This window comes from Lepus europaeus, chromosome 5, assembly GCF_033115175.1.
Source record: "Lepus europaeus isolate LE1 chromosome 5, mLepTim1.pri, whole genome shotgun sequence".
Taxonomy (NCBI): Eukaryota; Metazoa; Chordata; class Mammalia; order Lagomorpha; family Leporidae; genus Lepus; species Lepus europaeus.
The window spans coordinates 115,878,180-115,903,271 of record NC_084831.1 but is presented as its reverse complement, the minus strand read 5'-3'; the positions used below and the strand labels follow the sequence as shown (position 1 = coordinate 115,903,271).

Below are 25,092 nucleotides of genomic sequence, written 5' to 3'. Positions count from 1 at the left end.
CCCTCCTGCTTAACTAAGAGCCTGGTCCAACAGGAGGATTTGGTGGGCACTGCACACAGCTGCTCTGTTGGGGGTGTTGACAGCTAAACTTCTAAGCTAGCTTGCAGACTTCCAATAACTGCAACTGTTGTCTGTGATGAGCTGCTTACACTGATCCAGAGAAGGCTAGCCAGAATGACCTCCTTTTTGGCTTTCGCAAAGCCACTATCTCAGAGGGGAATCCTCATGGTGTCAGACACCTGTTCTCCTGCTTTCCTTTATATCTTCAGAGAAGACCAGGGCACTAAAGCTCTCCTGGGAGAGAAGGCACAGCACTGGCTGCGGTGAAGACAGCACACCAGTGAAGACAGCGCTGAGAGCTCCAGGGACAAAGTAGAAGAGAGGGTGGGCAAGGAGTTGGGAGCCACAGGACGCAGTCAGTACACGCTGGGGTTCCAGTTATTAAAACTGTCGGCTGCCTGAACCTTCAGAGGGGGCATGGGACCCTCACAGTGTCCTGAGAATCCTCTGGGGTAGGGGTGGGTTAATGTAAATAGATACTTTCAACTGGGGTGCCCGAGGAATATTGACAGTATCAGCTTGGTTTGAGATCCAGATTCGGATTTAAATTCAGTTTCTCTCCACCAATCAGTGGGTTCTGCTACTGTGTTCCCATAGGGTGGGAAGCCAAGCAGGCCCCTCCCTTCTCCCCTCTGGAGCTCACAAACCAGAAAGCACTGGTTGAAGTCAGCCTAGGCAGAGGACTGAGGCCTATGGAGAAGATTCCCTGTAAGAAACCCTGAGGGGCCTACACTGTGGTCTGCGGCGCTGGCTTCCCCATAGTCTCCGGTTCGTGTCCTGGCTGCTTCCCTGGATAGCAGCGGAGGATGGCCAAGTCCTTGGGCCCCTGCACCCACCTGGGGATTTGGAAAAAGCTCCTGGCACCTGGCTGTGGATTGTCTCAGCTTCAGCTGTGGAGGCCATTTGGGAAGTGAACCAGCAGAAGGAAGACTTCTCTCTGTGTCTCCATCTTTCCCTAACTCTGTATTTCAAATAAATAAGCAAATATTTAAAAGAAAAGAAGAGAAATATATATATATATATAGAGAGAGAGAGAGAAAGTGAGAGAGAAAGAAAACCTGAAAGCATTTCCCTCTTGTAAGTCTTTGTCACTATGGGACAGCCAGAGGCCGCCGTACAAGATCCCTGCCTCTCCCCACCCCTCTGCCTATGTCATGCTCTCATCAGGGAACACCAGTCCCCGGGTGGCTGTCAAGTGAATAAAGGGCAAGCGCTGAGCACACTCACAGGGCTGCCTCCACCCAGGGGCATGGGAGGTGGAGGAGAGCCAAAGAGGAGGAACAAAGACCCTACGGCCTCCAGGTAAGGCCAGATAGATCCCGCGGAAGCTGTGGCCACCTCCTCAGTGTGACTTGCAGGAACTGGAAATACCTTCCTCTACTACACACCTCACCCAGAACAGTACAACACATGGTGAACACTTCCTCTGCAGCTCAGGATGAAATGTGAAAGGGAAATGGGGATTCCTTCCTAGGAGGATGATCTGAGTAATAAAGGGCTCCTCCTTATACCTGCCATGTGAAGGAGAGGGAGAAAGAGGAGACTGATGGGGTTTATATTGCTATGCAAATAGCCCAGTGGGTCCTGAGTGAATTAACACAGTCTCATTCTCCTGCAAGAAAAAGATATACACAAATATTCAAGGTAAGGAAAGCTGGACATCAAGAAAGACAAGGGGTCTGGTGCTGTGGCATAGTGAGTAAAATCACCACCTATAGTATTAAGATCCCATATGGGGAGAGAGGTTCTAGTCCTCCCTTCTCCACTTCTGATCAAGCTACTGCTGTGGCCTAGAAAAGCAGTAGAAGATGGCCCAAGTCCATGGACCCTGCACATGCATGTGACCCAAAAGAAGCTCCTGGCTCCTGGCTTCAGATCACATCAGCTCTGGCTGTTGTAGACATTGGGGGAATGAACTAGCAGATGGAAGACCTCTCTCTCTCTCTCTCTCTCTCTCTCGCTCGCTCTGCCCCTCTCTGCCAGAATGGAACTCTGCATTTCAAGTTAATAGATAACTCTTGAAAAAAAAGACCATCTCAGGAAAAGAGCTGTCCCATGAAAGGCAGGTTGTGTATATGGACTGTGGAGTTGGCTGAAACTTTCCCGTGCTCCCATCACTCTCCTCTATGGGCCACTGTGCGTGCATCAGATGCTCTATCCAGTGGTGGCAGGGTGGCTCAGGCGAGATGTCAACCAGGAACACTGAAAATACTGCACTTGACACCTGAGCCCAGCGCTCTTTTCAGCCTATATGCCTTTTCAAGGAGAAGCTTCTAGGCCTGTCTACACAGATGCTACAGCTCAGTTCAGACAGAAGCAGTGAGCGTGCAGAAGGAAGAAGCTACTGGAAGGTTTTGAGCTGTATTTTATTTACAAGGGGAGCACTCACGGCCTGCGTACTCAGCAGAGGTGGCTTCTTGTGCCTCAGACAGGACGGTGTCACCGCTGGAATGCTGAGCACAGTTGCGCTGGCCGGAAGGAGTCAGATACCGTTCATCCACCGCGTCCTCAGGCTCCACACTCCCTCCCTCCCCCTGGTGCTCTCTGTGGGGCCTGGTGGGAGAGGCAAGACGAGAGAGGTAACCAAGGCAGCCTGGAAGCAAAACTCATTACTGGTCCTGATCTGAAGTGGCACCAACACCAGAGAGACCTTCGCATCAAGAGGAGATGTAGCATCCAATTCTGATGGGGCGGGGTGTGCTTAGAGCTGGGGTAGAGACAGCAGCAGGTGCTCAGTGCACTGACACATAGCTCAGTGCAAAGAAGCAGACTCAGGAACTGCCCTAAATCCAGTTAGAGACCCAAAACAGTGAACACAAGATGTGTAAATAAAGCATTGTGTTTTATATTACATGAAGTGGCTCTTTGAATATTGGTTCCCGAGACAGCAAAACCTCCCTGGGCTCTTCTACCTTTGAGATTTCTCCAGATATTTGATGTCATTTCAGTTTGTTTTTCAAGGTAGCTTTCTGGGAATGAAACATCTGCCAACAAATCTCAGGAAAACTGTGCAGAAATGAGACAGGCATCTCAATCTGGGGTTCAGTAGTGAAGGTTTAAAACTCACACAGAAACCAAGGGCCACTGCTTGGTTTCCCTTTCGGTCAGACTGACTAAAAGTGAACTTGAGACAACAGTTGCAGTTATTGGAAGTCTGCAAGCTAGCTTAGAAGATTAGCTGTCAACACCCGCAGCACAGCAGCTATGTGCAGTGCCCACCAAATCCTCCTGTTGGACCAAGCTCTTAGTTAAGCAGGAGGGCCACACTCCCCTTGTTGGAGGGTCAGAGATCCCTGAACAGTAAGCTTGTGCTGACAAGTAAGTGAAGAGAGGGACACGAATGGAGTTCGTAAACCACCTGGAATATGACTTAGTGTCATTCCAGAAAAAGAGCAGTTTCCAAGTTGGCTGATATTCGAAGCCCTGTATACCAGCCATAAGGAAGCAGTTGCACAGGCAATGCTACACTGTGGACACAGCTGCACAGGGGCGAAAGACGTGCATGATACATCTTCCAGTGCACAATACAACGACCGCTGTGGTGTTCTCATGAAGCCATCCAGGCTTCAGAAGATTTTGAAAGTACTTGCACAGTGTACAGAAACTTATTTTTACAAATTATCACTTATAATGGTGAGAACGCTGTTGATAAAGCAAGCACAACTGAGGCACACACTTGGGGACCGAACACTGCTGTCGGTCTTGTATCACAGATGTCAAATGCAAGTCCCCCCAAGGGACCTCACTGGAGCCAGCCCACTGGGCCCCAGGACTGGTTTCCTCCTTGGTATGTGTTTCAGGCTTCCTGAGCTCCCAGCAGGTGGTCTAGGAGAGTGGAATGACATGGGGAGGTGGCCTTTGTGGGGACAGCAGAGAAATAGAGACAAGAGACAAGAAGGTGCTCATCCGCGGGCAGCACCTGGTAAAAATGCAACAGCAGCCGTCCCTGGGTGGGCTCGAACCACCAACCTTTCGGTTAACAGCCGAACGCGCTAACCGATTGCGCCACAGAGACTAGGCTCCAAATGCACAAGGACCGATCCTCCCCCAGGCAACTTCCGGCTTTGAAGGGAGACGTTTCGGGCTTCGGAGCCCGGCCACCGCCGAGAGGCGAGCGGGAGCCGCACTGTGCGCCACGCAGGCAACCGGTGCTTAGGGAGGTCGGGCAGCCGCGGGGCAGCCGCGTGGCCTTCCCAATTCTGGAGCCCGGCCTGGCAGTCTTCGCGCGGTCCACACACCACAAGAGCACCGAAGTTTAAAGGCTGGCTCCATGGTGTAACGGTGAGCATTCTGGACTCTGAATCCAGTGACCCGAGTTCAAATCTCGATGGGACCTTCGCCTTTAACTTACTGATTTTGATTGTTTAAATGGGATTTATTACCGCTCCCGAGGTCCTTCCGCCTTCTAGTGGATGAGAAGGCCTCTCTGCAGGGTATGGACTGCTCTGGGCTTCCGTGCCTCCTTCTCCCTGGCCGCACCTGGAAACTCGCAGGTTTGTCAGGTTCTCTCTCTCCCTGGAGTCCGCGTTCCAATAACGGGTTCTTTACAATGGCCTGGTCCCTAGGGCAATGACAGAGTGGGGGATCCCGGTCCTGGGCGAGGCTGGGGCGGGCACAGCTGTCACTCTGAGCTCACCGAGGGCTCCCGGTGGAGCAGGTGCCGAGCACAGAGAGGGTGGGGCGCCGCTGATGGCTTCACGGAAGGGGCGGAGCTATGTAGATAGGGCAACGCAGGGGCTGCTGGGCCGGGACCTGCTGCAGATTCACGACCGCTTTTCCGTGCTGTCAGAGAAAGCGCGGCTCAGCTGGCGGCACATAGGTGCGCTGTGCTTGCTCAGGGCTAAGTGCGCCTGGGACGGGTGAGGGGCGCAAAGTGAGCGCGTGTGAAGAGTTCGGGGCGTCTGAGGTGTGCGATTTCCTCAAATGCTATAAAGTCTACTGCCAAATCTGTTGCCATAGGGGACTGCGTTGGCGCTCTCCCCGGGCTTTGGTCAGTTGAAGAGCAGGTGACTACTAGGATGCTGTGTGCAAATCCTCAGTGCAAAGCAGGATATGTACCTTTCAAATCCTACGCAGACTAAATATTGTGGGCTAGTCTCCGCTACACAAACATCTCTCTGTTCTGGAACTCACTTGCCCCTTCCTCTCAAAAGAAGTCTAACAAACATTATAGCAAAAGAATGTTTTTCTTCTTTTAATGAAATATACCTTTTCTTGCAAAGAGTCCTTCATTGACCTTTGTATGGTGGTTTTTTGAAAACCCGCTGGGCGGAGCCTAGGGCCAGGCCAGGAGCTCTCTCCTGGGACCTGTAGAACCGCCTCTCTCCTGCTCCTCCCGCCCAGAAAGCCTGGGTGTCCTGGATAAAAGTCTTTTTTACCCACTCGAATAGGTCCCACCCAGACTTTGCCGGGATCCAAACCCGCGGTCCAGCCACCGGCGTTTCCCAGCTGTCCCCGATAGCTGTGGGTGATTTCCCCAAGGGCTCAGGTTTCAGCCCCTGCAGGGCCAAGGGCACTGGAGAGAGTTATCTGCATGCTCACTGACCATTGTACAGCAGAGAGGACGCATTGTCTTCTCATTACTTCCTGTGGAAGCCAAAGCAAGATCTCTGAAGATATAAAGGAAAGAGGAGGGTGAACAGGTGTCTGAGACCCTGAAGATTCCCCTCTGGGATGGTGGCTTTGCTGAAAGCCATGAAAGAGGTCATTCTGATATTCTTCTCTGGATCTGCATAACCAGGTCATGACTGACAACAGTTACAGTTACTGGAGGACTGCAAGCTGGCTTAGAAGTATAGCTGTCAACACACGCAACAGAGCAGCTGTGTGCAGTCCCACCAGATCCTCCTGTTGGACCAGGCTCTTAGTTAAGTGTGTGTGGGGTGTATTCCCCTTGATGGAGTTTCAGAGATCCCTGAACAGTAAGCTTGTGCTGACAAGTAAGTGAAGAGAGGGACACTAATGGAGTTCGTAAACCACCTGGAATATGACTTAGTGCCATTCCAGAAAAAGAGTGGTTTCAAGGTGGCTGATACTCGAAGCCCTGTATACCAGCCATAAGGAAGCAGTAGTACAGGCAACGCTACACTGTGGACCCAGCTGCACAGGGGCGAAAGACATGCATGATACATAACCCAGTGCACAATACAACGACCGCTGTGGTGTTCTCATGAAGCCAACCAGACGTCAGAAGAGTTTGAAAGTACTTGCACAGAGTACAGAAACTTATTTTTACAAATTATTTATAATGATAAAATGCTGTTGATAAAGCAAGCACAACTGAGGCACACACTTGGGGACCGAACACTGCTGTCAGCCTTGTATTACAGATGTCAAATGCAAGTCCCCCAAATGCACCTTACAGATGCCAGCCCATTGGGCCCCAGGACTGGGTTCCTCGTTGGTGTGTGTTTCAGGCCTCCTGAGCTCCCAGCAGGTGGTCTAGAAGAGTGGATGACATGGGGAGGTGGCCTTTGTGGGGACAGCAGAGAATAGAGACAAGAATGTGCTCATCTGCCCGCAGAGCCAGGTAAAATACAAGGGCTGCCGTCCCAGGGTGGACTGAAACCACCAACCTTTCGGTTAACAGCCGAACGCGCTAACCGATTTCGCCACAGAGACTCGTCTCCGAGGGCACATAGACCGCTCTCCCCCCCCAGCTCCCCTCCCCGGGCAAATGCCGGCTTTGTAAGGAGACATTTCGGGCTCCAGAACCCGGTCCGCCACATAGAGGCCAGCGGGAGCGGCACTGTAAGCCACGCAGGCAACCGATATATAGGGAGGTCAGTCGGCCGCGAGGCAGCCGCGTGGCTTTTCCCTGCCCTCTGCAGAGGCCCGAGGCTGGCCCTCACCGCGGTCCCCATGCTGCCAGAACAAGTAGTTATGGAGTGGTGTTCCATGGTGTAATGGTAAGCACTCTGGACTTTAAATTCAGCTATTCGATCATCCTGTCCACGGCCGCACCTGGATTCTTGTAGTTTCATCCTGCTCTCCGGGTTCCAGAAACGGGTTTTTACACCGGCCCGGTCCCCAGGGAAATGAACTAGCCTGGGGGATCCCCATCCTGGGTGAGACTGGGGCTTCTGCCCTCGCCATGAACGAAGGGGTGGAGGTACACACGGTGCCCTTGGCCCTGCCGAGGCTGAAACCTGAGCCCGTGGGGAAATCACCCACACCTATCGGGACAGTTGGGGAACCACGGGAGGAGCAGGGGAGAAGTGGTCCTACAGAGCCCAGGAGAGGGGCCGGGCCGGCCCTGCCTCCGCCAGGCAGGTTCTGAAATAAACAGCATTCAACAGTAAATGAAGGAATTTACTTTCTTTGCAAGAAAAGGCATATTTCATTAAAAGAAGAAACGCATGCTTGTGCATGTTAAAATTACTTTGAGAGAACGGGGCAAGTGAGTTGCGGGACAGGGGCATGGTTTGATTGTATAAAGTAGGCTAGTCCACAAGATTGACCCTGCGGTTTGTTTCAAAGGTCCCTATCAGATTTGTACTGAGGCTAATATTTCTAGTAATCTTTTGTGCCCTAGGAAATGCCAAGGCTGGAGAGTGTGCTAACAACCCTCATATCATTTCCTGAGACTAAGCAACTGAGCTGCAACAACTTGCGGCAAGTACACTGCTCAAGGACAGGACATGTAGCACGCTACAAGCTAGTAGTCACCTGCTCTTCAACTGCCTGAAGCCAGGGGAGAGGGCGCACACAGTCCCCCACTACCACAAATTGCAGCGGTCAGCTATCCCGCATTGCAATAGAAGACCCTCACGCAGGAGAATCCCCTGCCAGGTCAGGTTATCTCCCCTGCCAGGTAAGTATAACCCCTCCCCTCCTACCCCAGCATAGTCTCACACGCCCCACAATCTTCACACGCGCTCACTTTGCGTCCCGCACCCCCGGGCGCTCTTCTCCCTCACACACGCATAGCGCCAACAGCGATCCTGCGCTTTCTCCCACAGCACGGGAAAGCGGTCGCGAATCTGCAGCAGGTCCTGGACCAGCAGTCCCTGCGTTACTCTCTCTGCATAGCCCCGCCCCGTCCATGACGCCACTGGCGGCGCCCCGCCCACACCCGCGCCCAGCCACTGCACCACCAGCGCGCCCTCGGCGAGCTCTGAGTGACAGCTGTGCCCGCCCGTCCCTCCCACCCCCATCCATGGAGGCGCCGCGTGGATCCCCGACCCTTCTGGAAATCATCGCTCTCGATGCGCGGAACATTTAGGGTCATCCAGGAGCCCGGGTCATTCCAAACCCGCGTATCTTCATGCGGGAACTCGAAATGAAAAGTGGACTTAGTGGATGCCGATCGGACGTCGAAGCCAGCAGCTGACAGCTCCCGTCTTTATGAAGCAGGAGAAGGCGTCCGGCGGCCGCAGACCGTCATCCTGACGGAGCACCGCTGGTGTCACGAAGACGACGTCCACGCTGACGGCGCGGATCCGGGACGCGAGGCGGGGCTGCTCCGCAGAGCGGATAACCACGCTCCCGCCTGTGCCTGCGGGGCGCCCGCGATTTTCAGGGCCCGCTCCGCGCCTGAGAGCTTACCGACGCCAACGCCTCAGATCCTCAAACAAGGAGCTCAATCGTCCCACGTTGAGGAAACGTCTACGGGGCATTCCAGCCAAGGTGCTCAACCCGCGACTGGGCCGTCTGCCTTCGGTGATGAGGACGCGAGAACGCGGAGGGTGGAGCAAGGTCGGGCGCCCACGGAAAGACCGGCTCAGCGGGCACCAGCGCCCTCTGTTACGCTGTGCCACGCTCCCGGGGTGCTGACTTGGAGTCCCTGTCCAGACAGGAGTGCAGAGAGATTTTTCTGGGAATCTGAGCAGTTCGAGTGGACACACTGGGCATCGTCCTGGCAGAGTTGGCACTGGACACCTGACAGAAACGGAAGCCGAGCTTTTTCTCTTTTTTGCACAGGAGAAACACACCTGGGGAGGGGTATAGACCCCCACATCCCGGATAGGAGTAAGCGCCTGAACTGTGCACCTGACGGCTTCTGCCTTTAATGCTTGCTGTGCCCATCCTGGGAAGCGGCAGGGGTGGCTCAGGCAGCTGGGAGAGACAGCAGGCAGAGGACTCCATGTAAGCCGTCTTCCTTTCTCAGCCTTGCTTGTGAGATGAGAAGAAATGCTGTGGGATCAGTCAGTGGGGACCCTGACTGATGATTTTACACAGCTCCCTGGCGAGTGGGAACTTTGGGACAATCAGAGGCATCTGTGTGCCTGTGAGAACAATGAACACTGCTGAGCGATTATGAGAGGAAAATTCCTGCAGCCTGGCTGACAACAAGGACGCTCACCCAAGCTCTGCCAGAGCACAGCCCTGCTGAAAGGCCAGGGCAGCTGCAGCCAGAGCACACTTCTGGAGGACACCTGCCGGCAAGGGCCCGCCCAGCCCTGGCTGACCCCACTCTCCTTACTGGTCCACGTGGCCAAGGACAGTTGTTGGAAAGCAGTGGAAGCTGGGAGCCCTATTAGAAGTCTTGCTTGCCTATGGGGGCCTGGATATCTCACAGGTGTTCTGGCTGGGAGGTGGATTCCTGAGCCAGCCCCTTATCTTTGACACCTTCACTTATTATTTCAGGGAACAGAAGATTTAGGGGGTGGCTTTGCACAGTACTGCTGCAGAACACGATGCTAAGGCATAGTAGCTGAGTCGACCTCTGTTTACACACATAATAATATAGAATATAATCCTTAGAACAGTCTGTGACACCTCCCCATCCTCACACACATGAGCAAACTGAGACACCCAGGAGCAGGCCAGGGAGAGTACCTGGGAGAGTAGCCCGATGTCCTGGACATCTGAGGCCTTCTTCTAAACGTAGTCCAATCTTGAGGAAATCTCAGATAGGAAGAAAATGATTTCTGTCAACTTAAACAGGTATTTAGAGGTGGCTGTTGATCTGCCTTTCAAATACAATGGATCTTAAAAACCTAATAAGGAAGGATTTCCAATTCCAGCTGCCATCTCAGAAGGGGTATGAGAGAAACTTGGTGATTTGGTAGGCTGCAGGTGCACACGGGAGAGTGACAGCACTGATGTCTTCTGCATTGGATAGACAAGTGAGAGCCTGAAAAGAATGGTATGCTGCTCCGTGGTAGGGAGAAGCACTGGTGGTAGTCTCTACTGTAATGACTTGTTGTCTAATGCAAGAAATGGCTTGACGTAAGGTGCTGGTATAAATAATGACTAGGGGAGAGTGCCAGTGCAGACCCCATTACAGCAAATTGTGAAGTCGAGTTTCCCATGGAAATTGTAGGGGTCAGTACGTCCACAGTGCAACAGATGCCCACAGATGGGGCAAAATGTGGGGGCAGGAGGGTGGGGTATCAGGAGAAGCACTTGCTTGTTGACTGGTGGGGTTGTAGACACCAAGCAAGGGCGACTTGGAGGTTGTGTCAAAGTCTGCATGTACATTCAGGATACAGAGCAGTGTCTTTCTTTGTTGGTTTATCCATGACCTGTTAGCTGATTAACTTGTATCTCTCCTCCCCTCCATTCTCCAGCCTTGTAATTAAATGTAGGCTGTCCCACAACTTTTCTTATGGGAATCTATCTCAACATAGTATTTATTCTACTGTTGTTGGATATTTGAATTGTTGTTTCCAGTTTAAGGCCATTTTGAATAAATGTGGACAGCCTTTACCTATCTTTGGATGGAACCATAAGATTTTTACCAAATGTTAGAAAGACAGAATGGGAGCTTCTTCTCACTGCTGCAAGGCTCAAATATCAAGAACTTCCAGAAGGCACAGGATGATAGGCAATGGAAGATACTCACCCACAAACAGGGAATGGATCCCTGCGGGTACCAGAGAAGTGAAGTTCATAACATCAAAACTAGAAACCCATAGTGACGCTGCCAGTGGGAAAATACCATACAGGGGTTAAGAGAGAGATGGAGGTGTGGGAGGGGGAGAGTGGGAGGGAGGGAAGTGGAGGGGGAGAGAGAGAGAGAGAGAGCCTATAAAGTCAGACTCAACTTCTGGTCCTGAGATTCACAGGAACCTGAGCCCACGTGAGCCACCAGCTCAACAGGGGAAGATTCTCTCATCTCCGCAGACAGGTCCAGATGGCCTAACTGCTAGGGGCACCGCTCCTGCACTATCTGTCACAGAGTAATAGGGGCGATGATCTGCAGCCCTCAACTACAGGGTTTACTTCCCAGCAGCCATTCTCTGAGAACCCAGTTGGGGACGCTAGGGGCCCTTGAGGGTATCAGAGTGAGGGCATTTCACTGATTTATTATCAAACGGGGTAAAAGTGCCAGGGAACGTCCCTGGGTAAGCTCGAACCACTGAGCTTTCAGTTAACAGCCGAATGTGCGCGCTAACAGATTGCGCCAGAGACTCAGCTTTTGCCTGCAGAGGGGCCCCGCCCTGCTGGGCGCCTGCCGCGGGGTGCCGCCGGTCTTAAGGACAAAGCTGCGAGCTCCAGAGCCCCGGGCACCGCCGATGAGCGAGCAGGAGGCGCGCTGGGCGCCGTGCTGGTAACCTGTGCGTTGGGAGGTCGGGCAGACGCGTGGCAGCCGCACAGCCTTCGCCGGCCCGCCGCAGTAGCCCGCGCCCCGCAGAAGCCCGGGTCCGCGTCCCGCCAGAGCAAGTGAGCCCGAGGTCGACAGCGCTCCAGTCGGCGCCGACTCCCCGCAGGGAAGAGCCTGGGCCGCCTGGGGGCGCTCGGAAGTATCACGTGTCCAGCACGGGGCTCTCCGGGGACAGCCGCTCTCGGGTCTCTTCGCCGGAAACAGGGTTTGGCTGTCACGGGCGCTCACTGGGGACCCGAGGACTCCAGGCCGAGTCTGCCTGTCCCTCAACCCCTCAGCGGCTAGGCCACCAGACCCCATTGCACAGGCCTGTGTGCTACGGAGGGGGTGGTGCCCACGGGGGATGAGCAGAAGAACGCAGGGGTTCCTGAGAGTCCATGACACCTCCACCTTCTAGTTCTGCTATTGTGACTTCAGACCGTTCCCTGGCAGGCTCAGGCCTCTCCTCACTCCTGGGGCAGCGTCTGTGCATGGGCAGTGCCTTCAGCTCAGACCTCTGGCATCTTGGGCCTCACGTTTGTCTCTAAGGAGTCTGCGAGTTGTGGCTGCTGTCAAAGATCCTCCCAAAAGTAAGTTAGAGTGAGATCTGCATTCTTGACTCTCTTTACATCTCCCCTTTGATGTGAGGAAGAGTTACAGAGATACTAATTGTATCTGGTATCACCCGCATCTTAGAGCAAAGCAGCTTGGTGAGCTGTAGGAGTTTACCAGGCAAGACCACCTCATAGTGCCCTCAGTTATGTGTAACTAAGCAAGACCACCGTCAGCACTGTGCCCTCACGTGTGTGTAACTAAGCAAGACCACCATCAGCAGAGTGCCCTCACGTGTGTGTAACTAAAAAGACCACTGTCAGCACTGTGCCCTCACGTGTGTGTAATCAAGCAAACCACCATCAGCACAGTGCCCTCACGTGTGTGTAACTAAGCAAGACCACCGTCAGCACTGTGCCCTCAAGTGTGTGTAACTAAGCAAGACCACCGTTAGCACACTCATGTGTGTGTAACTAAGCAAGACCACCGACAGCACAGTGCCCTCACGTGTGTGTAGCTCATTATTTGTGTGGCTCCCCCCTGCCCAGGCTCTGGCTCTGCTCTGACACAGCTTCATCATGGCAGTACTTCCCAGCACTGTTCCAGGCACAACGGCTAACAGCAGTGCCCTGAACACCTACTACAACCTACGCGCCAAGCTGGAGAGGAGCCAGCAGAACGTCCAAGACATGAGAGAGAAATTCCTCACGTACAGAGCTACTGTTTACTTCCTGGCCAACCGCCTGCAGAGACACGGTAGGTCTGCAGAGCCGCGGGCCCAGACTGAAAAGTGGGGGTTCCCTTCCTCAGAGAAATGAACACTCTCCACTTTATCTTCCCTTTTCTTCATCAAAGTAAACTCCCTGACTGTACTCCTGGGTCGGTAGGTGCCTGTATTTCATCCTCAGCTTGCCGCAGTGGAGAAAACTGAGGCACAAAGGATGAAAGTTTGCAGGGACAAAGTAGGGAGGAGGAGACTAAAACCCCAGGAGAGGCACTAACTGCTTCTTCTGGCTCAGGGACCTGTGTGAGCTCCTAGGAACCAGGACAGCGCTGTGCGCTCCACTGTCTCAGCATTCAGTTCAAACACTTACTAAGTCCCATCTACAGGTAGCTTCACTTGGCCTGAAAGGGGTAATGATACCCGCCTGCCTTCAAGGAGCTCGGGGCTGTCTGTTCCCAGGCATCTGGGACTGAGAGCAGCCCTGGCAGGCACAGAGGGAAGCCCTAATGCCTGCAGAAGATTCTTTTCCCCATACGTGCAGAGAAGCCATTGCTCACTCTCTGCTTACGTGAAGGCCATTTCTAGGAGACTCTGAGACCTATGCCACCCTTTCTGTCTCACCCTGCACATGTACTTTGCAGATAGCCAGCAATGGCAGGTGGCCCTCCAGGATGTGGCCCCAGACATGAGCATGAGGAGAACAAGGCCAAGTGCAGAAGACAGCAGGTCTCAGTCACAAGCCAGGCCAGTGTAGGCGCTGGCTCCCCATCTCCACAGCCAGCTTTGCCATTTAGAATTCCACTGGAAAATCTTAAAGCTGATAATAATAGAGGGAAGAGGGGGAGGCTGTAGTTCCTGAAGTGTACATGGAAACAAGAGCTTGGGAGGGCAGGGATGCTACAGGAGGGCACCTGCTACATTGCAGTTGTTGCTTTCAAATTTCTGCCATGATTTTTCAATTAATCAGTGTGCATATGGGAGGGGTTCAAACCTGTGATGCTGTTTATTGTCATACACAGTGAACAGTGAAAATTCCTTGACAATGAAATGCAGCTTCCTTGACAATGAAATGCAAAATGATCTTTAAGACATCTTATTGCATTTATTAAAATTGTACTACAATTAAAGGTGGATATCTCACGGTTTAGGCTGTCCCTTGGGACACCCACATCCCCCGTTGGAATGTCTGATTTAAGTACTGGATCCTCAGGGCAGGTGTCATATCCAGTGGGCTATAGTGCAGCTTGGGATGGCTGCATCCCATGTGGGAGCGCATGGGATATAGTCTTGCCTTTGCTTTCTGATCCAGCTTTTTGCTAATGAGCCTGGGAGGCAAAAGATGATGGCTCAAGTAAGTGAGTAGCTGACACCCACATGGTAGACCCAGATGGAGCTTCAGTGTTCAACCTGTGCCCAGACCTGGCTATTGTAGGTGTTTGGGATCTGACTCAGGTGATAGCAGATCTCTCTTTAAAAATAAAACAGGGGCTGACGCTGTGGCATAGCAGGTAAAGCCACTGCTTGGGTGCCGGCGCCATGGCTCACATGGTTAATCCTCTGCCTGCGGTGCCGGCATCCTGTGTGGGCACCAGGTTCTAGACCCGGTTGCACCTCTTCCAGTCCAGCTCTCTGCTGTGGCCTGGGAAGCCAGTGGAGGATGGCCCAAGTGCTTGGGCCCCTGCACTCACATAGGAGACCAGGAGGAAGCACCTGGCTCCTGGCTTCGGATCGGTGCAGATTTGAGGGGTGAACCAACAGAAGGAAGACTTTTCTCTCTGTCTCATTCTATCAGTCAAATAAATTAAAAGAAAAAAAAAGCCACTGGCTACAGTGCTGGCATCTCATGTGGGTGCTGGTTTGAGTCCTGGCTGCTCCACTTCTGATCCAGCTCTCTGCCTGGCCTGGGAAAGCAATAGAAGAAGGCTCAAGTCCTTGGGCCCCAGCACCCATGTGGGAGACCCAGAAGAAGCTCTAAGCTCCACATAAAGAGAAAGATTTTACATCCCTTGATTCCCTGCCCAAGTGGCTAAAACTGACAGGGCTGGACAGGCCCAAGTGAGGAACCCTGCATCCATGTCTCCACTTTGGTGGCTGGGTTCCAAGTACCTGAGGTATCTTCCATTGCCTTCGCGGGAGATCACTAGTAGGAGTTGGTACAGAAGAGGGGCAGCCATGGCTTGAATCAGTGCTCCCATATGGGCAGCTAGCCTCAAAGACAGAGGTGTAACCTGTTGTCCCACAATGCAGCTCCCTAGAAAGGTTTTTAAATCTTCAAACGTTTCTGGGATTACTGAAACTCCACACAGGAGAACCATCAGTCCTACAGTCCTTGGTGTCCTCCCAAACACAGGAAATCACTGCTTCATGACCCAGGTCAACCTTTCATTGAAGAAGCCCCAGGGCTTGCTGCTTGCAGTGGCCCGTGACTTAGATCAGGCCTAGGAGATGTGAACCCTGCATTGCCTCATTCAAATCGAGTCCTCTCTAGATGTTGCTCCTCCTCTCCATGAGCTTCTTGTTCCTCATCTCTAAACTGGGGAACACTCAGGAGTCCAAGGAGTACACGTGTGACAACCCCTGCACAGACCTGGTCCCTGGGTTTCCTGTGTGGTGGAGGGGACTGTGCGTCCTCCCCATAGACAGTGACCTTGGCTGCATGGCCACCTGTCTGCTGAGGAAGGCGCGACTCTGTTTCCTCAGGGTGTGAGGAGTACAAAGACCTCATTGCATCGGTGCTGGAGGAGAAGCTTGACTTTGAGGAGATGCGTTCAGCTGCGAGGCTGGGGTAAGGAGCAGGTTTGTGCAAGGAGAAGTGGAAATATCCATGGCTGAACCAGACCAAGACAATCAGTGGGGCTGTGGGGTTGGGGTGAGGTAGGGCAGTGGGGTTCTCCATGAAGTAACATATGGGTAAAATGGAAGCAAATGCCTGGGCAGGACACAACAGCGCATGTCCAACTGTGTGTGCCTGGACCCATTTTCTTAACTTTCCTGGGCTGGCTCACCTGTAAGAGGAAAGTACTGACAGCATCTCCTGCAGAGGTTCATGAGGTCAAACTCACGATTACAAGTGGTTGGCACCATCTCTGACACACATGGAATCTCAGTGATTTGCTGTACTTGCTATATTTGCTCTTTTTTTATAGGCATGGTGATTGTAACTAATCGCATTTTTAAAAAAGATTTATTTGTGTATTGAAAGTCAGAGCTACACAAAGAGAGGGAGAGAAGATGTTGGAGTGGGAGAGATCTTCCATTTGCTGGTTCACTCCCCAGATGACCTCAACTGCTGGGGCAGGGAATGGCCAGAGCTAGGAGCCAGGATCTTCTTCCTGTTCTCCCACATTGGTTGCAGGGGCCCAACCACTTGGCCAGCTTTTGCTGCTTTTCCAGGCTGCCATCTGGGAGCTGGCTCGGAAGAGGAGCAACTGGGGGTTGAACCTGTGCCCATATTGGATACTGGTGTCATGTCAGTTAAACTATTACACCATGGCACTGGCCCCATTAATGAGCTTTCTTACAGGAGATATTTTCCAGCTTTTACAGATACTTTTTCACTTTAAAACTATTTCCTCTCTACCAATTTTTTAAGCACTATAGGGCTATTGGGTAAGTGGATAATTGAGCAGCTATTGCCTGGAAAATGAATTATTACTTTTCTCAAGGCTAGCATTGCCCCTTCCTAGAGAGTTTCATCCATAAGGTAGATTGTGGCATTCAAACAGTCTTTGAGCACTTTGCTGAAGTGATTGTAGAAAGTCATGTGTGTAAAACCCATGTAAACAGAGATAGGACTTGGAAGGGAGTACAGGACTGAAGCCCCTGTTTGATCCCCAATGTAGCACCTTGACTTGCCCCATACTTTGTAGCATTTCTAGGGATTAGAGATTGACAATCTGAGAACAACCACTTGGCTGACAGAAAGAGGACATTCAGGCATCTGATAGGGTGGGTGACTCTAGAGGCTTGGTCCAGCTTCAGGATTCTGTGGTTCTCAGCATTAACTGGATACCCCATGTGTGCCTCTACTGAGTGCTGTGCTGAATAACACATGGCCATGTCTGCCCATACAGAGCTCACATCCTATGTTGGGACAATGAGCAATGTTTCAGTCTTTAGAAAACAGGGAAATCTCACAGAAATGACACAATCGTCATCTGAAGCTCATGTACTATTCTTGCATTCCTACTGGTTATCCTCATCTTCATTTCATTGTTCTTTTTTTTTTTTTTTTTGGACAGGCAGAGTTAGACAGTGAGAGAGAGACAAAGAGAAAAGTCTTCCTTCTGTTGGTTCACTCCCCAAATGGCTGCTACGGCTGGCGCTACGCTAATCCGAATCCATTAGCCAGGTGCTTCCTCCTGGTCTCCCATGTGGGTGCAGGGCCCAAGCACTTGGGACAACCTCCAGTGACTTCCTGGGTTACAGCAAAGAGCTGGACTGGAAGAGGAGCAAGCAAGACAGAACCGGCGCCCTGACTGGGACTAGAATCTGGGGTGCTGGCACTGCAGGCAGAGGATTACCCTAGTGAGCTATGGCGCCGGCCTATCTCAATGTCATTCTAATGAATGTTGCCTTCATGGCCTTTATGGGACTTCCCACCTCTCAATGCCAGCAGGCAAGCTTGCCCAACACAAATGTTCCTGGCCCTATTGGCATACTGCTTTCTGTACACTACATGGATGTGGGCTGAGGTGAGGGACTGAAAGGGCATCTTAATCATAGCAAAAACAAACAAGCACAGGGCTCTGTGCACATTCCCCCTGCCAAGGCAAGCCTCACAACATACACCAGCACGCACCATGTGCACTGCCCTTGGGCCATTCTAGTGGATGGCTCTGCTGCAGCTCCTGTGAGTTGTCATTTAATCTTACATTTCTGTCTTCTTCCCCACCTTAGGAGACAAGACTCCCTAGTTCAGGCTCGGGCTGGAGAACTCACCCACTTACAGCGCAGGATACAGGAAGGGAGAGAGGTCTGCTCCCTCTTTGCCCAGCACCTGAAGGACACGGGCCAGGCTTTTGAGGGCCTCTTCAGGAACACAGACGTTGCCCACCACCTTGGACAGAGATTCCATGAGCAGTTGGCCCAAGGAAGCCAGCTGGCAGAGAGCCTTGCCAGAAAATTCATGGCGGGTAAGTGGCTGCTTCTCTAAAGGCCCTTCCTCCTCCAGAGCGCCTCACAGGAGGGAGAACCATGCCATTACGGCCCTAGGACATTCTTTTGCTCTTGTCTGTGGCACCTCATCCACATGCGTTTTGGACTTTTCAGAGCACTCAGGTAATTCCTTCGAGTTATTATTCTTTTTAGGGTCTCCTCTGCAATCAGTAAGAAAGAGTAAGGAGACTGACTTCATCTGGATGAGCATGGCAGGAAATAGACCTCATTTGTTTTTTTTTTTTTTAATTTTCAAAGTCAGAGTTACAGAGAGAGAGGGAGAGGGGGAGAGATCTTCCATCTGCTGGCTCAGTTCCCAGGTGGCTGCAATGGCAGCATTGGACCAGGCTGAAGCATGAACCAGGAGTTTCATCCAGATCTCCGATGAGGGTGGCAGGAGCCCAGGCCATGAGCAGGAGCTTGATCAGAAGTGGAGCAGCCAGGAATGTAACCAGTGGCCCTATGGGATGCCAGCACTGCAGGCACTGGCTTAGCCCTCTATGCCCCAAGGCAGGCTGCCAGACTTCATTTTTGAAAGAGCTTTTCACTGAATGTAGGACTCTAGATTAAAAATTTTCTTTTGCTTTTTTTCCTCAAAGATTTACTTATTTATTTGAAGGCAGTGTTACAGAGAGGCAGAGAGAGTGAGGTCTTCCATCTGCTGGTTCACTCCCCAAATGTCTACAATAGCCAGCACTGTGCTGATCCGAAGCCAAGATCCAAGAGCTTTTTCTGGGGCTCCCATATGGGTGCAGGGTCCCAAAGATGTGGGTGGGCTTCCATTGCTTTCTTATGCCATAGCAGAGTGCTGGATTGGAAGTGGAGCAGCCGGGTCTTGTAGTGACTTCATAAGGGATGCCGGCATTGCAGGAAGCGGTGGCTTTACCCAGTATGCCACAGTGCTGGCCCCAAGACTCTGTATATTTTCAAATCTAATTTTATACATATCTTACTTCCTGTGCTCTGGAAAAGAAGACACTGTAGACATCGTGTACACACATCAGGAACAGCCTGTGCAGGGGATAGGAAATCCTTCCGAGGCTCTGCTCTCCAGGTGAATCCAGAGGCCTCCTGAGCAACACTCCACAGCTTTCTGAATATACACCAAGAAGGTTCAGTCTCTGATCACAGAGTCTCATGTCTGTGATGTCTGAATGGGGCCTGCTTAGTTTCTGACTTGCTTTCTATTCTTACTTTGCAGAGAATCACAATGATCAGAAATATGGAGACAGACAAGAGACCCTGGCCCACAGGTAACTCTAAATGGTAAAGGGGCTGGTGATGGAGCGAGGAAAACTAGAGAGGATTCCAAAAGCAAGGGATCCAAAGAGAGCTCAACGTTAACACCATGAGCAACAACAACAAAGCCAACCCAGAGACTGGGGATGGGACCTCTTTGTCTATGGATTTTTACAAGGATGTGTCCTATCTCTAATGGTCACCTGCTCTATTGGGAGCTCATACATTGCTTCCATTTATTAGTAATGTCTCAAGTTCACTTTTAGTCAGTCTGACCTAAAGGGAAACCAAGCAGTGGCCCTTGGTTTCTGAGTGAGTTTTAAGCCTTCATGCTTGAACCCCAGATTGAGATGCCTGTCTCATTTCTGTACAGTTTTCCTGAGATTTGTTGGCAGATGTTTCATTGCTGGAAAGTTACCTTGAAAAACAAACTCAAATGACATCAAATATCTGGAGAAATCTCAAAGGTAGAAGAGCCCAGGGAGGTTTTGCTGTCTCGGGAGCCAATGTTCAATGGGCCACTTCATGTAATATAAAACACAATGCTTTATTTACACATCTTGTGTTCACTGTTTTGGGTCTCTAACTTTATTTGGAATAGTTCCTGAATTGCCTTCTTCACACTGAGCTATGTGTCAGTGCACTGAGCACCTGCCGCTGTCTCTACCCCAGCTCTAAGCCCATCTCGCCCCGTCAGAAGTGGATGCCACATTTCCTCTTGATGCGATGGCCTCTCTGGTGTTGGTGCTGCTGCATGAGCTTCAGATTAGGACCAGTAATGAGCTTTGTCCAGGCAGCCTCGGTTACTTCTCTCATCTTGCCTCTCCCACCAGGCCCCACAGAGAGCACCAGGGGGAGGGAGGGAGTTTGGAGCAGGAGGACGCGGTGGATGAACGGTATCTGACTCCTTCCGGCCAGCGCAACTGTGCTCAGCATTCCAGCGGTGACACCGTCCTGTCTGAGGCACAAGAAGCCACCTCTGCTGTGGACTCAGGTCGTGAGTCCTCTCCTTGTAAATAAAATACAGCTCAAAACCTTCCAGTAGCTTCTTCCTTCTGCATGCTCACCGCTTCTGTCTGAACTGAGCTGTAGCATCTGTGTAGACAGGCCTAGAAGCTTCTCCTTGAAAAGGCATATAGGCTGAAAAGAGCGCTGGGCTCAGGTGTCAAGTGCAGTCCTGGGTGGGTCAGATGATTTTCAGTGTTCCTGGTTGACATCTCGCCTGAGCCACCCTGCCACCACTGGATAGAGCATCTGATGCACGCACAGTGGCCCATAGAGGAGAGTGATGGGAGCACGGGAAAGTTTCAGTCATCTCCACAGTCCATATACACAACCTGCCTTTCATGGAACAGCTCTTTTCCTGAGATGGTCTTTTTTCTCAAGAGTTATCTATTAACTTGAAATGCAGAGTTCCATTCAGGCAGAGAGGTAAAGAGAGAGAGAGAGAGAGAGAGAGAGAGAGAGAGAGAGAAAGAGAAAGAGAAAGAATAAGAGAAAGAGAGGTCTTCCATCTGCTAGTTCATTCCCCCAATGTCTACAACAGCCAGAGCTGATGTGATCTGAAGCCAGGAGCCAGGAGCTTCTTTTGGGTCACATGCATGTGCAGGGTCCATGGATTTGGGCCATCTTCTACTACTTTTCTAGGTCACAGCAGAGCGCTGCATTGGAAGTGGAGCAGCTGGGACTAGAAACTCTCCCCCCATATGGGATGTCACTACTGCGGGCAGTGGCTTTACCCACTATGGCACAGCACCAGCCCCTCGCGCTCTAAAATAGTCTTGATAATTATAGTCCGTGGATGGTAACCCTGCATTTTCCAATCATGTAGAAATACTGCCAGCCTTGCTCAGTTATCAGGCATCCTGTCCCCTTGCCTCCTCCCAAGGTCCCATCAGAGTGACAGTTGAAAGGTGATTTTCCTAAAGACAGGTCTCTGATGTTGCCAACCCCTGGTAAATGGCCATAATGTCACACTTTGTGCAGCAACACAGAGTTTCTTTTATTTTCCCCCCAAAACATGGGTGGTTTATTCTCATTGCTGCACTGCCATCCAGACCAACGGCTGGCATGTCTGGTGAAAGAAAGGCCATGAGTAACTATGCTGCCAGCAGCATGCTCCCCTCCCAAAAACAAATACACAAATATATTTGTGTATATCCTTTTCTTGGCAGGTGAATAAGACTGAGTTAATTCACTCACAACTACTGGGCTATTTGAATAGCAATATAAACCCCATCAGTCTCCTCTTTCTCCCTCTCCTTCACGTGGCAGGTATATGTAGGTGCCTTTTATTGCTCAGATCATCCTCCTAGGAAGAATCCCCATTTCCCTTTTACATTTCATCCTGAGCTGCAGAGGAAGTGTTCACCATGTGTTGAACTGGTCTGGGCGAGGTATGTAGTAGAGGAAGGTATTTCCAGTTCCTGCAAGTCACACCGAGGAGGTGGCCACAGCTTCTACTGGAACCGTCTGGCCTTACCTGCAGGCCCTCAGTGTTTTTTGCTCCTCCTCTTTGCCTCTCCTCCACCTCCAATGTCCCTGAGTGGAGGCATCCCTGTGAGTGTGCTCAGCGCTTGCCCATTCATCACTTGACACCAACCCGAGGACTGGTGTTCCCTGATGAGAGCATGACATAGGCAGAGGGGTGGGGAGAGGCAGGGATCTTGTACGGCGGCCTCTGGCTGTCCCATAGTGACAAAGGTTCTTTCTCCCCTCCCTCATTTCATGTCCTGGTGGAACAGCTGCAGAAGATGAGATCCAGAAACTGCGGCAGCACCTGAAGGAGACCATAGTGGTCAACGTCAGCCTGCGACAGAGGCTGCAGCGTCATATCAGCACCATGGACAGAGACAGCGGTAGGGGGGCCCGAGGGGCCTGAGTCTGGCAGTGGGTGTGTTTCCACGGGCAGGCCACTGCCCAGAGCTTCACAGAATCTAAGCGCGTGATAGACCTGCATCACCCACGTACAAATGGACTGGTTAGAGAGCGAGCACCGGTGCTGAAACTATTATTCTGGAAGCAACCAAATAGGCTTAGGTAGAGACCTGACCATGCTAAGTTCTTCCTCGCACTTATAGCCATCTGACCTCCAAACCGTGTTCGTGCCTCTGACTCTGTGCACGGTCTGCATCTGTCGGCTTATGTGAGTGTGGTTCAGTAAAACCCAGGTTTCTGAGACTCACGTGCAGCCTTCTCCTCCGCTGCCATTCTCATCAGCCTCCTGTGTCTGGTTTGGTCCTTGCTCCCAGGGCTCCTCGTGGATCCTAGGGTTCTTCTGCCTCAGCCCTCGCCTTCCACTACTCTCATGCCGAGGCCTCCAGGCCACATCATTGAGATGGGCCCCAACAAGAGTGACCGGGTCGCACACACGGCCCAGTCTTCCTCATGTTGCAGCACTGGGTGTAGAATGATGTGAATGTGCTGGAGCTGGGAAGCAGGTGTCCATGAAGCTTGTTCCCCATCAGCCTGTCAGTGCAGCCCCTCAGGCCCTGCCGTGGAGTTCAGGGAATTAGCAGGAAGTCTTCTCTTAAGCGAATGTGAATACCTTGCCTGACTGTAATTCTCTCCTGGACAGGATGCACCTCCAACCTCTACTGGCAGGTCCTGGATTCCATTGTGCAGCTGTATGATGAAAACAGGGTCCTCAGGGAAAAATACCAGAGACTCCCTGTGTGCAGGAACCCTGTGTGCAGAGGTAAGTGGTGAGGGCACAGCGGGAGGTCTTGGAAAATGTTGCCTTCAATGAGTCTTCTCATGAAAGAAACTACACAGAGAGCTTTTAGGTCTTCTTCTCCCAAAGAGAACCCAACAGCAAGGATACCGAACTTTTAGGGAACTGCTTCTGGGCTTGCATTTGCCTCCCCTACAACGGATGGAACAAATCAAAACCAAACCCCAAATCCTTCCCTAAGAAGATGGGTTGATGGGAAACACCTAGTGAATGAGAAATGAGCATTATTCCACTTTTCATTTAAAAAAAAATTTTTTTTGCTACTAGAGTTAGAGAGAGAGAGAGAGAGAGAGAGAGAAAGGTTTTCTTCTGTTGGTTCACCCCCAAAATGCCTGCTACTGCCAGCGTGCTGTGCTGATCTGAAGCCAGGAGCCAGGAGCTCCCTCTTGGTCTCCCATGCAGGTGCATGGCCCAAGCACTTGGACCATCCTCCACTGCCTTCCTTGGCCACAGCAAGAGAGCTGGACTGGAAGAGGAGCAACCAGGACAGAACCAGCGGCCCCACCGGGGCACGAACCCAGAGTGCTGGCACCGTGGCTCACTAGGCTAATCCTCCACCTCACTTGTTATTAAAGAACTTTTTGGTTAGTTCCTGAATATCCCTGGAAATGGCCTAAAGAGAAATTACCTTTGCAGAATGTTGCTTTCCCTTGGGGACAGGAGCATCAGCCAAGATCTATGCCTTGCTCTTCGCTTGGCAGTTTCCCTTTATCTGCTTCTGCTCACTTCTTTCCACCAGCCCTGCCTTCTATCTGTGCAAGAATATTGTAAAGACTCACCAGCCAAAGCTTGTTCCTGTCCCAGCCAAAGTCATGCTCTCCCTGTAGACTTATAGAACTTGTCCAGCTTCCTCCAGGTGGAAGCCCTCCCTCGCCTTCCCTGACAATTTGTGATGTAGCAGAAAACATGTTGGTGTCCAGCTCAGGCTTTTGACCTCTAGGTCATGTGGGTTGAGTCCTTAGCCTCTTGTCACCATGATCTTCTCACAGTCTTGTTATTGTCCAAGGACCCTGGTGCCTCTCACACTGTAGGGCTCTCCCTGTGGCCCCACCCTCCTATGAGATGGATTTAGGAGAATTTTCCTGCAAATGTCTTCTCTTTGCTGTAACAAGTCTGTGAATGTGCATGTTTGAGCTACAGCTCTCATCCTGGGGCCTGACAAAGACCTTTATTTTCCTCAGGGGCAGCACGCAGGGTAAACTGAGGCTGAGGAGGAGGAGCTGGTGGGGGTCTGGCTAACTCACCTGCAGCAGCAGCTGGGAGCAGGGCTCTTGGCATCAGGAGGTGCTGGAGCCCTCTGTCCCACACCACGGGCAGCCAGCACACTTCAGGAGACTCTGCCTTGAATGTGCTAGCGCCACCATCTCCTTCTGGCCTGTAGTCCACTCCTGTAACTTCTCCCCTTCCCCACAGTCCGGCTCCCCCTGGTCTCCATCTCCACCCAGCTCCAGCCCCAGCCCCAGGCACTTATCAGCAAGACCACACAGAAGATTGTTAATGAGTTGTTTTTGTTTGTTTATTTATCTATTTCAGGTAACAACTGAAGTATTAAATGACTTGTTTAATTTCAATACCAAAAGTTAAGTCAGCAATAATTCTCCAATTGATGAGAAAATAAAACAACAAAGCAAGTCTAAATCAAAGAAGTCACCATCTCTGAGAACCAAATTACATGGTAGGACCAATGGACCCTTTGCTTGCAGAAATCCCAGCCCTTCTTCTGCAAATGGGATAGCCCCTAAGACACCAATGCCCAGATCAGGAGAGGATCCTCAAAGGCACTCATCCTTTTCCCTCCCCATCCCAGCCAGGAAAGAGCAAGGATTTGAGTCCAGGAACAGGCAGAAAAAAAGTCCCTGCAGATGGTTTACCAGCTCTTAGGCACATGTTCATTTTACTAGAATGTTATGGTTTAGAAACCTCAGAAAATAAATTTCATTTTACATACATTTTGTTGCCTATCTTTTTTGTACAAGTTGAAATTAAAACTTTTTCTCCAGCTTGAAACGCAATGTCAATCCTTTTTAAAGGTGTTGTTATTTGGAAGGTATAGTGACATGCACACACACACAGAGTGAAAGAGAGAAAGAGATAGAC

The 25,092-nt window shown here is 51.4% G+C and overlaps 2 non-coding genes and 1 pseudogene across 2 annotated transcripts; 1 reads left to right on the top strand and 2 right to left on the bottom strand.

Moving 5' to 3' along the window:
* Positions 1-4,001: 4,001 nt before the first annotated feature.
* On the bottom strand, positions 4,002-4,075 carry TRNAN-GUU (transfer RNA asparagine (anticodon GUU)). Its single transcript has one exon. It is a non-coding gene; the product is annotated as a tRNA-Asn (tRNA).
* Positions 4,076-4,324: 249 nt separating this feature from the next.
* TRNAQ-CUG (transfer RNA glutamine (anticodon CUG)) lies at positions 4,325-4,396 on the top strand. The gene has a single exon. It is a non-coding gene; the product is annotated as a tRNA-Gln (tRNA).
* Positions 4,397-7,750: 3,354 nt separating this feature from the next.
* Positions 7,751-7,881, bottom strand: LOC133761382 (U1 spliceosomal RNA; annotated as a pseudogene).
* Positions 7,882-25,092: the final 17,211 nt, after the last annotated feature.